The sequence below is a fragment of the Xiphophorus maculatus genome, chromosome 12, assembly GCF_002775205.1.
Source record: "Xiphophorus maculatus strain JP 163 A chromosome 12, X_maculatus-5.0-male, whole genome shotgun sequence".
Lineage (NCBI taxonomy): Eukaryota > Metazoa > Chordata > Actinopteri > Cyprinodontiformes > Poeciliidae > Xiphophorus > Xiphophorus maculatus.
Window position 1 is genome coordinate 20,328,039 of NC_036454.1, and position 14,936 is coordinate 20,342,974.

General features: G+C 40.3%; 1 protein-coding gene across 7 annotated transcripts in view; it reads right to left on the reverse strand.

The window, feature by feature from the left end:
• Positions 1 to 14,936, reverse strand: part of mef2c (myocyte enhancer factor 2C) — an 82,564-nt gene that overhangs the window by 46,114 nt on the left and 21,514 nt on the right. Inside the window, exon 1 of one of the 7 annotated variants that reach the window (XM_023343744.1) lies at positions 11,778 to 11,797. The exons of the other annotated variants lie outside the window; for them this stretch is intronic. The gene's annotated coding sequence lies outside the window, so the exon portion shown is untranslated. Of the gene's footprint in view, positions 1 to 11,777; positions 11,798 to 14,936 lie in introns of those variants that run through there. 7 annotated transcript variants of the gene reach the window in all.

Below are 14,936 nucleotides of genomic sequence, written 5' to 3' on the forward strand. Positions count from 1 at the left end.
ACCAACACTGTTACATTACCTCGGCTCTGAGAAACACATTTTATGTCTCTCCCTTGAAACGGCACTGTATATTGACAGTGGAACTTGCCAGCCATGTACTTTTACTACTCTATCTGCAGTCCATATCACATCTCCCAGAGAGGCAGATGTGAGCTACAGGATAAGTGGCAGATGTAAAAGCGGAGCCCGAGTCTTGCCACGTTCTGGCAAAACAAAGCCACAAAAAGAACAAGAAAAAATGCTATGTTTCTCTGAAAGTCGCACTAGGATCAAGCGCAACTCCTGCTTGCACTTAATCCAGCTGGAGAAACTGCAAGTCAGTGACACCACCTGATTAATAGTAAAAAACTGTACTTTTTTGTGAACAGCTGAGGGTGTAGAAACCCTCACTCAGGTGGAGCGCTGCAGCTTTATGTGCAGGACTGCACCCACGAGGAAAAGAGAACCGCGCTCCAAAAACTTTGAACGGCTGTCCGTGTGCAGGGGTGTGTGTGTGTGTGCGGGCGTGTAGGCGTGTGTGTGCACTCTTGTATGAGCCTGGCTAAGCCCGAGCTCCAGAGCATCTCTCTGGAGTGCTAAAGTAGGCCAACCCAATCTATCTCGGGGAGGAGCAGAAGAACTGTTGTTGTGTTTTCTTTTGACAGTAGAGGTGATAACGTCCCTCGTTATGCAAATGAGCATCCCATTATTTAAGCTCAGTGCAATGCAGGGGAGCTGTCAGCGCCGTCACATAAGAAAAAAAAAATCTTCCATCTACCCTGCCTTTTTTTCTCTACTTTCCCCTTCTTCTCTCTTCTCTCCTTTCTGAACCACATTTCCGGCACCTGGCAGCACAAGCATCAGACATTGATGTGGAAGACGACACCACTTCACCAAAAGACATGTCAGTCTCAGTCTCTCTCTCTATCACTCTCTGTCTCTCTTTTCTCAAACACCCTTGCTCTTTTTCCTCACTCTCTCATATTCTCTCCTTTTGCATACTCCCATACATATATTCGAACATTGTAATGCGCTCTTCTTCCTTTCTTTTTTTTACTCTCCCCTAACCCGAATCCATGTATTTATTGAGTAACATGCCCAAGGGAGTACAAGGAAGATCCAAACCCCTTAGCTGTAGTGCAGGACACTGCTGTGCACTTGACCTTTTTGTGCTTGCGAGTAGGACATTGATAATGAAAGCTTGTAATGGAGACAACCAGGGATACTTTGGCTCTTAGTGACAGACCAAGGCCTGTGGCAACAGCACAAAACTTTGTTCCATATGCAACAGAAAATAAAGACGTTGAAAGGACACTATAAAAACACTAATAATCTAATATTTGCCATTTTGCATTTTTAAACTTATTTTTTAATAAGTATTTATGTATTATAAAATTATTTTTATTTAATCGTCAATGTTTTTGATAGGAAAAGAGACAACCATCTATCAAAAGACTAAACTATTCTCAAATGTGTCTGTTACATTACATACTTCTCAGTAATCAGAGGAAAAGCAATCAAACATTTCTTATATTTGCTGATCAGCTCTTTGAATGTTTCCATTGGGATTTTACTTTTTATCTTTGGTGATACGATTCATGTCCTTAAGACGGAAAACCTTCCATGCCATCACCATATATATACATATATATAAACTAAACCTACTCAAAATATATGTATGTGTGCTTAAACAGAAAAGCAATTATTATTTCTCTTCTGTTTTAAATAAGTCAGATCATGGCAATAATTTTTGCTTCTAAAGAAACACTATCACCATAATTTTTTCATATTTTACAGATCAGTCAACCAAAAAGTGCCATTACATGAAAAACGAATACAATGAGGGACAATGGAGTCTAAAGAATAAAGAAATGATAGACAAAAAAGAAAAAAACTTTTAGAGATCTGGAATACACCCACCCATGGAAGTATTGAAATGCTGCGTTCGTCAGCTAACACAACGATCAAACCGAACCATTATAACAATAAAACTAAGATCCTAAATAATACTGTGGCAGCTCTAAAGAGGCTATCCAAAACATCTTAGCATTGCTCTGCGCAAACACACCCATCCATAGACAGGAAAACAAAGAGCTGCCCTCTGGTACTCAACAAAAAAGGATGTTGTCAGACAAACTAGGATTACAAGCCAGCACTAAGGCGCTTGGCACAAGACAGCCAGACAAGGATATCAATCAAGCCGGAGTACCTCAATCACAGGCTGACAGCATCATCCCCTCCCAAGTCTTTGTACTCAACATTACCCAGCCTGGGCATCACTCCAAACAAGGGAGGCATTACCTCCGTGATCCCTGCCTCCTGGCCTCCACCTCCTCCCTCTAGTTCCTCGTGCAGCTCGCTAAGCAGAGCTGAAACTCTCAATGTCAACACCCGCTGGGGCAACACCTTAGGCCTTACGTAACGTTAACACTAAGATTAAGCCTGTGTCCTGAACATTTAATCCCCGATTCTGGCTCTCAGCACCAACTAGCACTCCCCTGAGGTGAGGTTCTGCTGCCACTTAGCCCCGTATTGATGCCTCCTCGGCTCAGCCAGTTTCCCCTATGCCTTTTCATCTGTGCTTCGTCTACCTCCTCCTACACAACAGGGCAACTTGCCTCCTCCCTGCCCCCCACCACCCTATCTCTCTTGCCACCAAACCCCCCACTTTTCCTCACACCCGCCCCCATCCCATATGAGAGCCAGACAGCTTCTGGTTAAGAACTGAGTGCCCACCTCCTCATCGGGCTCCTTTCCCTTTTCTTCCCTTGTGGTGGATGGAGCATCATTTAACTTAACAGATTACCACTGACTCACTAAATCCAATTTAGCCTCATAACGCCAAGATAAGAAAACTAAAGGGAATTGCAGCAAACAAGCAGTTCTTTTTGAACTTGCTCAAGACGCACAACACAGCTAGATTGTTTTTACAGGCCCCTGACACTGATACCTGACCAAAAGTGGGCCAATAAGATGAAAAAGTAGCAAATAAAATACAAACCTAAACAGTCTAACACTTTAAGCCAATTTACTAATCCCAAAGTAGAGAAAAAGGGAAAATGAAGAAGACACAAAAGAGACCGTGTACTATGTAGAGTCTAGTCTCTTTCACGACATACGGTACTTAAAGCCAGAATTTAGATGTCTTAATGTCATCACTGTAGCCTATTTCACAAAACAGTTCTGTCATAAACCCATAAACATAAGCCCTGCTTTGAGCTGCCTCTGTCAGGTCCTGTATGACAAATCAAGCCAGTGCAATTTTTTGCATGTCAGATAAAATCAACCTGACATTCCAAGAGCAAAGAGGAATAAAGTTTAATTCAACAAGGTCAAACATCTCCCATTGTTCCAAGAAAACAAATGGGTGGTGTCTCCCACCAACACTGAAGAAACTTCTATTGGCTGAAGTTTACCGATCTGTTTTGTTTTGGTGTACCTCAATGCACCCCACAGTGTTTGTTAACATCTAGAAATTATTTGCATGATTCACCAATCTGCTCTGGCCCTAATGTATGTTCACGTTAAATATCCTGGTCAGGTGATAGCTATGTCACTGTCTGGAGGAAGGAAGCAGGTTCACCACTACAGAGGTCAGCTGACTTTGGGTGGTGACTACCTGGCTTGATGTCTGAGACATTATATTCAGAAAACACACCAAGGGGACGAAATAGGTATCTAAATCCATGCAAAACCATAAAATAATCCCAAACCTAGGCAGATTGTTGCATTACACTAATATTTTTTTTGCCATTAACACACAGATAAATAGACAGATAAATAGACTTCTGTCAAGGGTAGATTCTTCAGTAGCAATTTTACTAAAAAAACAGAATAAAACTGAGACGTTATCACAAGCCACTTGTGCGATATCTCCCACTTTTCAGAATGGGAGACGTCTGACATAATTTATGTGCACTGCTCTATATCGATCCTGCTGACATACACTTCAGTCCTGGGTTACGGTCAGAGTTGTTGGTTTGATGTTTACAAACTCACTTGTTTGCATGATGTCAGCGATTTGATTAGTGATTTATGAATGGCCAAAGGCAGCAAGGCAGAGGGAGGTCCGGAGGCTTCCAACTAATGGTATTCCTCTATTAACACAAGCCAGAAGTAGACAATTGGAGGGAGGCAGTTGCTGAGGTCAGAGAGCACAGTGGCATCAAGCAGACAGAAGGACAACAGTTGCTCCTCTGCTTGTTTAACATCTTTGTTCTTTGAGCTGGAGAGGTGACAATGAAAAGCTAGAAGAGTGGTGAGAGGAAAACATAGAAATTGAGTGAAGAAAGGAAAATGGAGAGAAGCATAAAGAGGGATCTTTTGAACAGGCACCATGCCTCTCCAGGGGGAGGGGAAGAGCTGTGCCCACGACCCTCCCATCTGTTAAGCAGACGGATGGAGAGATAGAGAGAGTGGAGATTCAGCACATAGATCTAATGAGCATTTTCTCTCTGTGTCTCAGAAGTGAAGCTGAGAGGACAATGAGAACATACATACTCAGAGCACCACAAGGCTTGATTCTAGGTCGCCTCTCTCCCAAGTGTTTAGTCACTAAAAACTAATATACAGCACATGGCGCTTTTTCACTATCTAATAGACGTGTGTAGACTGGTTTTTAATGTGGCTCCATCATTAAGGACGTACAGTAAGAAGGACTCCTTTAAATTCTATGCACAGCGAGAAAAGAAAGAGGAACTCTTAGCTTGAGTCATCCGGAAGACTAATTCATCATTTTGAAAGACAGCTGTTTTGTTTGTGAATGAGGACAGTGGGCATGACAAGAAATGTTCAAGAGCCCCAGTTCCAAGAAAAAAAAAACTAAAGAGATAATCTCAGCATTTAGAGAATCGCGAAATGTTGAGAACGAAACCAGCACTCTACACTTAGACATGCACTCTGTGCCCATTTCTGCTTAGGCTGCTGTTCTTAGACTCTAATTCCACATGTTATAGCAAATTGGGGAAGGTCATTTATCACGACAGAATTGGAGATGTTTTTCCAAGAAGCTACCTCTCTATGCCAGGTACATCTGCAACACATTTGGTTATATAGTGCAGAGCATGAATCTGGTTCATGCGGTCTAGAAAAAAAGAAATAAAGCACTGGGCTTAACAGTATTGCAAAATATTCACAATGTTTGCCTGTGTTATGCACAGATTGCTGGTGTGGTTTCAGTCAATGTACACCTCTCCAAATAATAATTTCTGCCAGGTCAGTAAAAATAATAATATACATAAATGTTCTGATGACAACAGAATAGATTGGCTAAAGTTCTTATCTGCTATAATTTAAGTTGCTCTAAAATTTTTAATTACACCTCTGACTGAAGATACAGGCAAATTAAGGAACATAACTCTATCCTTGAAGTCATTTCCAAACTCATAAAGGTCAATATACATATACAATTGTCTTTCAGTTATTGAAGAGTATGGCAAGTGATATATATATATATATATATATATATATATATATATATATATATATATATATAGAGAGAGAGAGAGAGAGAGAGTTTAATATAAACTGGAGTTTCAGCAAAGATAGAAGAATTTCTGAGTAAAATGGAGGTGTATAGGAGAGCCCCTCCCTTGAAATAAACTCCTTTTATCATCTTAAGGAGGAGAATGAAAGAAAATGTTGAACAGTTTTCCAATACAGCCTGACTTTCTGTAGATGCACTTCACAACAGCCTTTAGGTTTTCGCATTTTAAACATTTGTGTTTGACATGAATTTTGCTCAAGAACCGTTTTTATCGGTGGCACAGTTTTTTAAGAGTTTTGTACTTTGTTTTCGTGTGAGAACATACTTGTTTTGACTTTCTTTTTGTATTTATTTTAGAAGTGTGGATGTGTTTGCAAGTGCAAGTGTTTGCAAGTGCAAGCATAAACACGTAAATACGTGTTTATGCTTTCAAGCTGTTACACAGCAGTACTTTATCTCCAGTAAGGTTGGATGGACATATACTGTAACAGCACAAATTAGAGGAAGGGAAGAATCAAGCAGAGGAGCGAGTCAATGGTCGGGCCGGATGAACAGAAAAACGTGTGCTGGGTCTCATTGTGTCTCTAATGTCATTACAGGCAGTGACTCCTCTATGTGGCACACCATACTCCCCATCTGTCAGAGCGAGATAGGCAGGGTGACGAATGGCTATCACTGTTACTTCTCTCAACCTCCTCCACCCCCATCCCACTTCAGTGTCTGTATCTTTTTTGAAACACAAGCAGAGGGAGGGGGGAGAGTGACCTGAACCTGGGCGGTTGCCCAAACGTAGGTGGACATCTATAAATCTGAATCTCAGCAGATATTAGGGCTAATTTAACATGTTAGCAGCTAAAGAGATTAGCAACATGTACATCTGGGGATTAGAGCGTTTGTGGTGGATCATCTTATAATGTGTTCATTCTCTTCCTTTTTTTAACCAGTGTGTTTCTAGCACTGCTTGAATTTAGATGCTGCCGCTTGTGTGCATCTGTGTCTATGTGTGTGTATTTGAGGATATGTCTTCACCTGTCTCTCTCTATTAGATCACGGTTTAGTTGGATCATTAGTGAGACGGAGAAGGTTTCACATATATTCTATTTTCAATCTCCATGTGACACAGAATTGAGACACCTGTCTATTGATAAGGAGAAAAGTGAGCCAATAGCCTATGGTTGGCACACGTTTCAAACATTCTGTCAAGCCTTCATAAATGTGACTGACGTTATGGTAGGAAATTTACTGCTATAGGCAGCATCTCAAGCAACACTATATGAGCTCTCAAATTCTCATTAATGCCTGATTGTCTTGTTTCCAAAGTCAGCTTTAAATTTAGGTGGATCCTGATGTAGTTTTAGTAGCAATGCTTCCCTATTAACTCTATGGTCTAATCACTCCTTTCCATGATCTTGCAGGACAAGACAGGAAACACACACAAACAGCTGAGTGGAAGGATGTAACAGGCAGTCAGAGACAATCAGAGGTGCTAAAGGTGTTTCCTTCCTTGAATTAGTCTGATTGCAAAATAGGGAGTATCGGCAGTAGCAGAAAAAGGAAATAAACAAAAAGAAATGCACTTCCAGAATATGAAATACTTTAAGCTGTAAACATTTCTTATCAGGTGTGTGTTACAAGATAGTTTTACTCAAACTTGATTCCAAATCATTAAAATTTTAACATTATCTGAAGATATTTTTTATTCTTATACCAAGAACAAGACAAGAACTAACAACTCAAGAGTTTGTTGGCTGAACCTCAATAAACCCTTTATAAAACTTCTGATTTTATTTGAATTTTTCAGAGAATGGCTAAAATACTGTGCATAATCACAATACCAAAAATAATGATAGTTAATATATTTAACTTCCAGCTAATTCTAGATAAATGTAATTTACAACAAAACTAAAAATACAATGAACAATGCTTAACTTAATCATATTAACATTGTGAGAAATTATGCTATTTTTGTAGGTCTTACTGCCATTATTTTATGAGTGTATTTGATAAAATAAAGATGTGTTTCTATGAAGATTAAAATTTCACAATGACATACTTTTAAATTCTTAAAATTGTTATATTAGTAAAAGACTATTTTAATAGAAAGCGTGGCTACACTTTCAAAATGCAGCTTAATTTTAACATGTTAAGATATTCTGTAATTCACTGAGCATGTGCTGGTTTCAATCGTGGACCTTTGTAGGAGGTGGTATAAACACAGTTGAGACCAGAGGTGTGTTGTTCGTTTGGCCAGCTGTATGTTTCACTCAGCACCAGGAAAGGCAGGCCTTGGGCCGTCACAGCAGCTACACAGATAGGTAGCCATCCGTCAGAGCCAGTACAGAGACAGGTGAAAGCCATCTTTCCATAACCCGGCGCTGACTTCCCCAAGGACAAAATGACTTGACATAATGCGTCAAGCGCCCCCTCCTTGTTTGAAAGGAGGCCAAGAGCTGTGAAGCTGCAGCTGCCGGACCAAAGGCAAATCGAGCAAGAGGCCACACATGAAAGCAAGGAGAAGCCAAACAAACTGGGAAATGGAGAACTAGCCAGTTCAAAAGGCATTTTGTCTCAACAGTCAGCAGCCGTCTGCTGCAACAGTGGCTCACAAGCAGGAGTGATAAACAAATAAGCGTAGATGACCGCAACTACATTAATAGCCATGAGCCAAACTGGAATAAAATGGAAGTAAAGAAAAAGAAGAAGAGGTTAAAAAGAAGAAGCAAATGCAAGCCACAATGTGGAAAGGCCCAAGAAGGCGGGAATGAATCACCCTTTGGTATATTCAGTCTTTCCATTCCAGTTGCTTTGGAAGAGACAGCAGTTAGACAACATGTAGGTATACAGCAGAGATAAAAATGAAAATAATTTTAATATTTAATTAATGCGATTGACGCTATTGAAATATTGAAGGGGTTTTGAATATGGAAGTGGTGCTGATTGTGGCAATAATCACATCTGATTTATAAACACAAATAGTTTCACCAAGTTTCACTTTTTCAACACCACAGAAGTTTCTGTCACTTCTTCCTCTCTGTCACTCCCTTTTTTTAATGTCACTCTGAAGTCAGTAGGAACCACTCACTTACTTTAAATGTTAGCCTGAGCACCATAGCACCCAGGTGTAACCCGACTGCCGAAGGAACAGGAACAGAAAATGTACACCATAAGCTTCTATGCCAGAAAGACTTGAATGCAGTAGTGAGAAATTTTCCACTCCTCTAAAAGAGCAAAATCAAACGAATGCAGTGAAATTACAGCAAACTTTTCACTAATTTTACCCAGCCCCCAAAAGAACAGCCGGGAGTCATGTTGCTAAGAACACAAAGCGCTGACATATTCACCCAATTATGTACTCTGCAGAGTATGACAATGTCTCAGGATGTTACCAATGTTCTACACTGATGGAGAGTGTGTGTATGTACATGTTTTAGTCTGAGGTTTAAAAATGAAGCCAAGGCCTCATTGCTCATGGGCCGTTAGATGCATCTCCAACAAATTCTGTTTATCCAAAAATATTCTATAGCCAAATACATTCTGATGCCATGTAAAGACAACTCTAAGAACATCCTGTTTATTAGTAAAAGAAATACATAAACAACATTCTTAGTATTCATTCTGAAATCTTTTCTACATCACAATGATATTAGCTGAATCCATAGTTTCTTCAAGTAAAGTTTATATATTTCTACTGCTGTGGTACTTTCCAGCTGATTTATTTTATTTGGTTAAAGCTGTTGTTCATTTGTGACCTCTCTCAAGAAAGACCTAGTGCTGAACGTTCTTGATGATGACAAAATGTATCCAAGCAGCTGTCCACACATTCGTAAAGTCAAACAGGAGTGCAAGAAGATCTCATGGACCACACAATATTAAAACTTCAGAATATTTCTTATTTAAGTGAATGCTGTCTCAAAAATTGCTACCCTGTTGACTTCCTCTGGTAAAGTAAGTCTGTGCTATTATTATGGACCGTATATATGAAGTAGAGAGCTTTAAGCTTGACACCTTAAAGCCTATATGACACCTGAACATAGGCTTAAGATTCTTATTTTGAAAAAGTAAAGGAAGAAGTCCTTGAGAAACCCTGCTGTGTTAATGGAAATGAGTAATAAAAATGTTCGTCAGACTGGTTGACAACACTCCATTACGAAACATAAGCTTGCCTCCAGCATGATTTATGAGATTTATAAGCAGTGTGAGAATACAGTTGACTAAACATTAGCCACTAACAAAAGGGCTAATGGGTTAATTCAAATTTTTAAGTGTTATGTTATTCTCTCACAAAAAAACACACCTTGAGTGTTGCTTTGATTTTTTTCATGCATATTTGAGAAATTATTGAATGTCCTATGGTCACCATTCAGGGGTGCCTAAATGCTTTCTCTCACTCAAAAGTTCTGGAGCTGCAGTCCAAAGCGCAGCTTCTGCCCCACAGTGTACCAACACACTGTGGGGCAGAAGCACCTCCCCAACACAGCTCCTTCAGACTAGTGACCACAGAAATTTGCAAACACCTGGTGGAACTGTGCAGCTGAATTTATCATCCAAACTACTTCTCAGTCCAATACTTCTAAGAACGATTATAAACAGCATCATGGAGGAGCATTGTTGTGATGATGTCCTCAAAGGGAGCATCGGAAAGAGTGGGAGCTTCTTAAATAGACAGGCCAATTTCAAGGCGTCAAATTAAGAAGTAAATTTTCTTTTAAGTTGTTTGATATATGCAGCATTTTTATAACAACTGAAGGTAAAATCTAGAAAGCTTATGTTAAATAATTTTGTATAATGTACTGTCAGATGTATAATTATGTAATAATTTATGTATAAATATAACTGTTTATACATATACATAAATATAATTGTTCATATATATGTATATATATAATTGTTTTGTAACGCTTGCTCAATTTAGATTATTCTGCACTGCTTTAAGATTATTAAAAATAGAATGTGTTATTTATAAAACCTTTTTTAAGAAAAATGTTTTAAGCGTTCTCCTTTAAATTGGCCCTATTATACTTATTTGTCAATGGGATAGGTCATTATGCTACAAAATATCCTTATAACATTTTTTGCACAAAGCATTCTCAGATAATGACATTTCACTTGCTCAGTTCTGCCACCTAAACCATCAAGGATGCTGCAAGTGGTTTCTGAACAGTAAGTCATGTTCAATCTGGAGATTTCCAATGAACAGTAGGGGCAGTTTTCTTCAGTGACGTTCTGTTGAAAAATCTCGCCATGTACTCTTGGTAGTTTTCAAAAGAGTTTGCTATTTCATTTGCGCAAACTAAAATTTTCTTTGGCATTGTCTTTGATGTGGATGCTGTTGATCATTACAAAATGAAAACAAATGTTCCTAATAGTTTTGAGTTTGAGTTTGGCTACTCTGATATATACAGTATATAACCTCAAATATACAGTAAACCTACTTGAATACAAATCAATATATTTTCCTGATGCTTAAACCAAACAAAACTTTATTCTTCTATTTGCAACTTTTGGGCCACCAAAGAGCTTTTCAACCATTTATTCAAAAGCTACTTCTAAACAGCTGATTGTAACTAAAATGTAATTGGGCAACAGTTTAGCTACATATGATGTAATACATGCCTGCTTGCTTGGGGTTCAGTACCCCACCTCTTCACCCCGCAACGTATCACCAGCAGACATCGAAGTTGAGACAATCCACTGATGATTTCATCACACCCCCACCCTTAACTCTTTTTTCCTTGCCACAGTATTCTAATCACCCTAATTAAAAGCTTTGTTCATTTAGAAATCTCTGATGACAATTTGTTTCACTCTACCCTACAGCAGTAGTAGCAGTGAGGAGAGGAAAATTAAATTTGATCTTGTGACAGCAATTATTAAATGTTCCCTCCTGGCCTCAATTAGGGCCCGCAGGCTAATGCTAACATGGCTAACCCTCAAGCAACCATTTGCAGCCTTGTTCACTGTCTCTCCACCACCATCTTTCAGTGTACATGCAGGAAGGAGTCTTTCTGCTTTTCGGTTTTGGAAGTATGGAATATCTTGTGGGCTGTTATCTGATTTGCATGCTTGCTAAAAGAAGAAGGGCGTATTTCCCTTTTTTGGGTTGACTAGTTAAATATCAGCTAGTGTAGACTAGCAGATCTATGAGGAAGTTGTGGAATTTACTAATCTTTCTTGCTGGGCTGCGTCAGCAAGTTTGGTTTCTACCATGAATCTATGATGTAAATTGATTATTTCTGAAGTTATGACCATCTTAATGTAGCAATGAAATCAAGTGATACCTCTTCCTGCCACTGGGACGCCATTACAGCTTTACCTGGAGCCGATCGGTCGCAGCCTTGCCGAGTTGAAAAGAGTGCCGCCACTCGGCTTTCAGTCTATGCACAGTGTGTGGGTAATTTGCAGAGAAGTAGAAGGTTGCACACTTCAACAAGGATGTCCTTCATAGATTCGACCTTCTGATTTTCCTTTTTTTTCCCCTCCTCTGGTCCCTGTGCTCCACTAGGAAACCAAGTAACCTAGATCGCAGAGTAGGCAGAGAGGGGATTGTGAAAGAGAGACTAAGAGGCAGAGGAAGAGCAAAAAAACCAGTTGAGAGGGTTTGTTTTTTTCATCAGCAAATAATAGAGCTGATTATTGTGAACATTGTTTCCCTGTTGACGATGAGCATCATTAAAAAGAAATTGGTCCACTGAAATTGTTTGTTTAAGAGATGCTGGTTTATGCTTCCAGGCAATGTCCCTTCACCACAGACACACACACACACGAACGCCCACCAACCAATGTAAACTTGAGATGTAAGCATTACATCTACAAATTATGTTATTCTCATAATCAATTTAGATAAATTTTCCACAAACTAAAATAAAAGCAATAAAATAATTGCATTAAAAATCTTTTGCTCTAGATAGTGTCAAACTGAGTCTGCTAAAAGAAAGCATGGTGCTTTTAGAGTGTTACAGTTCCCTGAGGAGAGTCAGTGGTGAACTGCATGAGGCGAAAGGTTGTGCATGGCGTGCGGAGGGCGTGTGGCGGCATACGGTACCTACAGATCAGCCTCTGTTTAGGGGAGTGGCCCCCACTAAGGCTCGAGCCAGGCCAGACCGAGTCCAAGCCTATCATTACTCATCGGCTGGGTGCCGCGCTCCTTTTTGGAGTGGTTATGGAGGGAGGGCATGGGGGGTGGGGGCGACTGGTGAACTGGTGAGGGTCTGGCAGCTCCACTGTACTCCACTCCCAGCGCCATCACAACCCGACCTCATCAAAGTGAGCGCTCGTAATTTGTCACAGAAAGCAGCCAATTAACATATGTTAGGGGAAGGAGGGAGGACAAGAAGAAGGGAGGAGAAGGAGGAGAGGGTGAGTGAAAAAAGATAGCGTGTGATTAAAGAGTCTGCACAGCTGCACAACATCAAGATGGCAAAGAGGTTTAAAAGAGACCTCAGACCCAGTAATCTGATAAAGCGTGCTGTTACTCACCCCCCCCCCCCACCTCCCACCCTTTAGGAAAGAAAGAGTTGGGGAAGGAGAAAGGGTAAGATTGAAATAATAGAGACAAACAAATATTAAATTACTGCTTTGAATCTACAAGCTCTGGCAGAGTGCCTTTACTCTGAAGATGTGGCTACAATGAAGGCTGCTGTATCAACCCCCCCTCATGCCAAAGCTACTACTGTTTGACCACACTCTATTTTTAGCCCAACACTTACCATTTCTACAGGAATATGCCAACAACCTCTATTTTCCTTTTGCTCTAAACTATAGTTTCATCTCAAAATGTAAACGTGTGGTTGCACCCCTGCATTTAAACTTCTTTCTCATGAAACAAAAGGTTTTTTTTCCGCTTTTTTTGTGTTTTTGCATTTATTTTTCTGTCACAACGTCGTAGACAAGTTCCTTACATTGTGACTTGTTTGTTTGCTTTCAAATCGTGTTCCTCATGGTTGGTTTTTAAAATGCGTGCGTGTGTGTGTGTGTGCGTGTCTCTACGAGCGCGCAATCTTTTACGTGTCTGTTGCTGTTGTTGTTGTTGTAGGAACATCTTGTGAAGTGAGTCGTGTGATATTTTGCCTTGTTGTTGGATACGGTGGCAGGCTGAATGCATTAGCATCGCGCACCGATGCCATTCTGTGTTCTGTCGTCTCTCAGCCACCTCTGCCTTGTCTCTCTCTCTCTCTCTTTCTCTCTCTCTCCCTGTCTCTACCGCGACTGATCACATGGACTGACAAGCGAGTTTTGGGTTTTTCGTATGCCCCACCATCCTTCGCTATGTGGTGGATCTGGTTTCTTGGGCGAAAAAGTCGTTCACTGGCAGGGAGGGATCTTTCAACAAATTTGAGAGATTTCAAAATCTCACTCAAACACCTGTGTTGCGGGGAAATCCCTTTTGCTAAAAGACGACAAAATCTAAATTATTATCCTGATTATTACAGAGGAAAAGCTCCTTCTTTGGCTGATGAGCGCTGTATATAAATCATAAGTGTTTCTTTTTTCCTCCTCTTTCTTTTTCTGGCACTCTTATCCTTGCCATCGAGCATCCATCATCATTTATTTATTTTTTCCTATTTGGGATAGGAAGGCCCAAAGTGGGGGAGCAAAGGAGGGATGGAATATCAGTGCACGGAGGGGGCAACGGCAAGTTGCTGCAATGTAGAATTTTTCTTTTCTCATCTGCTTCACAATCTAGTGGTTCAGTGAAGGACCTGGGTGCCTCAATTCCACCCCCCCAGCTTCCACCCTCGCCTCAACTCTCCACTCAAATCCCTCTGCTGCGAGCACAGCTGCACTGTTCACATAACCTCGCCTGCAACCCCCCTCCACCACCACCCGACACCCCCCACTCAATGATAGCAGAGCACGTCCCATCCACTAAGCAGCACAGTTTTTCCCAGTTCATGTATGCAGGAGCAACAGACAGAAGCAGAGGCTAGTGGGCACACAACATATCCCCCTTTCCTCCTTTTGGTTCTTTTCCCTCGTAATTCTTTTCTCATATCATTCAATTCCTTCCCCTTCTCCTCACCCTAAGAAAAATTCCCCGGCCTGTTGACCCCTAGAAGGCCTGAGAACATCCATGAGCACTCACACACAGGAATACTTATACACACACCCCCTTAACTCAGTCCTCTAAATACAAACTGCCCATTTTTCTCCTTACCAAGTGACCTGCATCACAGCTGTGTGTGGGAATTTGTAAGGGTTGGTGTATTAGTGGTAGTCAGGGGTGTTGCTGAATATAAACCAAGTCCAAACTGAAATGTTTGTTTTGCTCCCAACATAAAAAGATAGTTTACACATGGAAATCAATAGAAGAAAACAACAGACATTTTTCTATTTTCTTTTTTACTTTTGTTTAAGTTTTACTTAGAACAGCCTAAGTAAAAAAAAAAAAGGATTTTTGATCTAAATTGCAGATCTTTTTTTTTATTTTAAGTCCATTAGAAACAAAAAATGAATTTTGTCTACCTTAAATCTG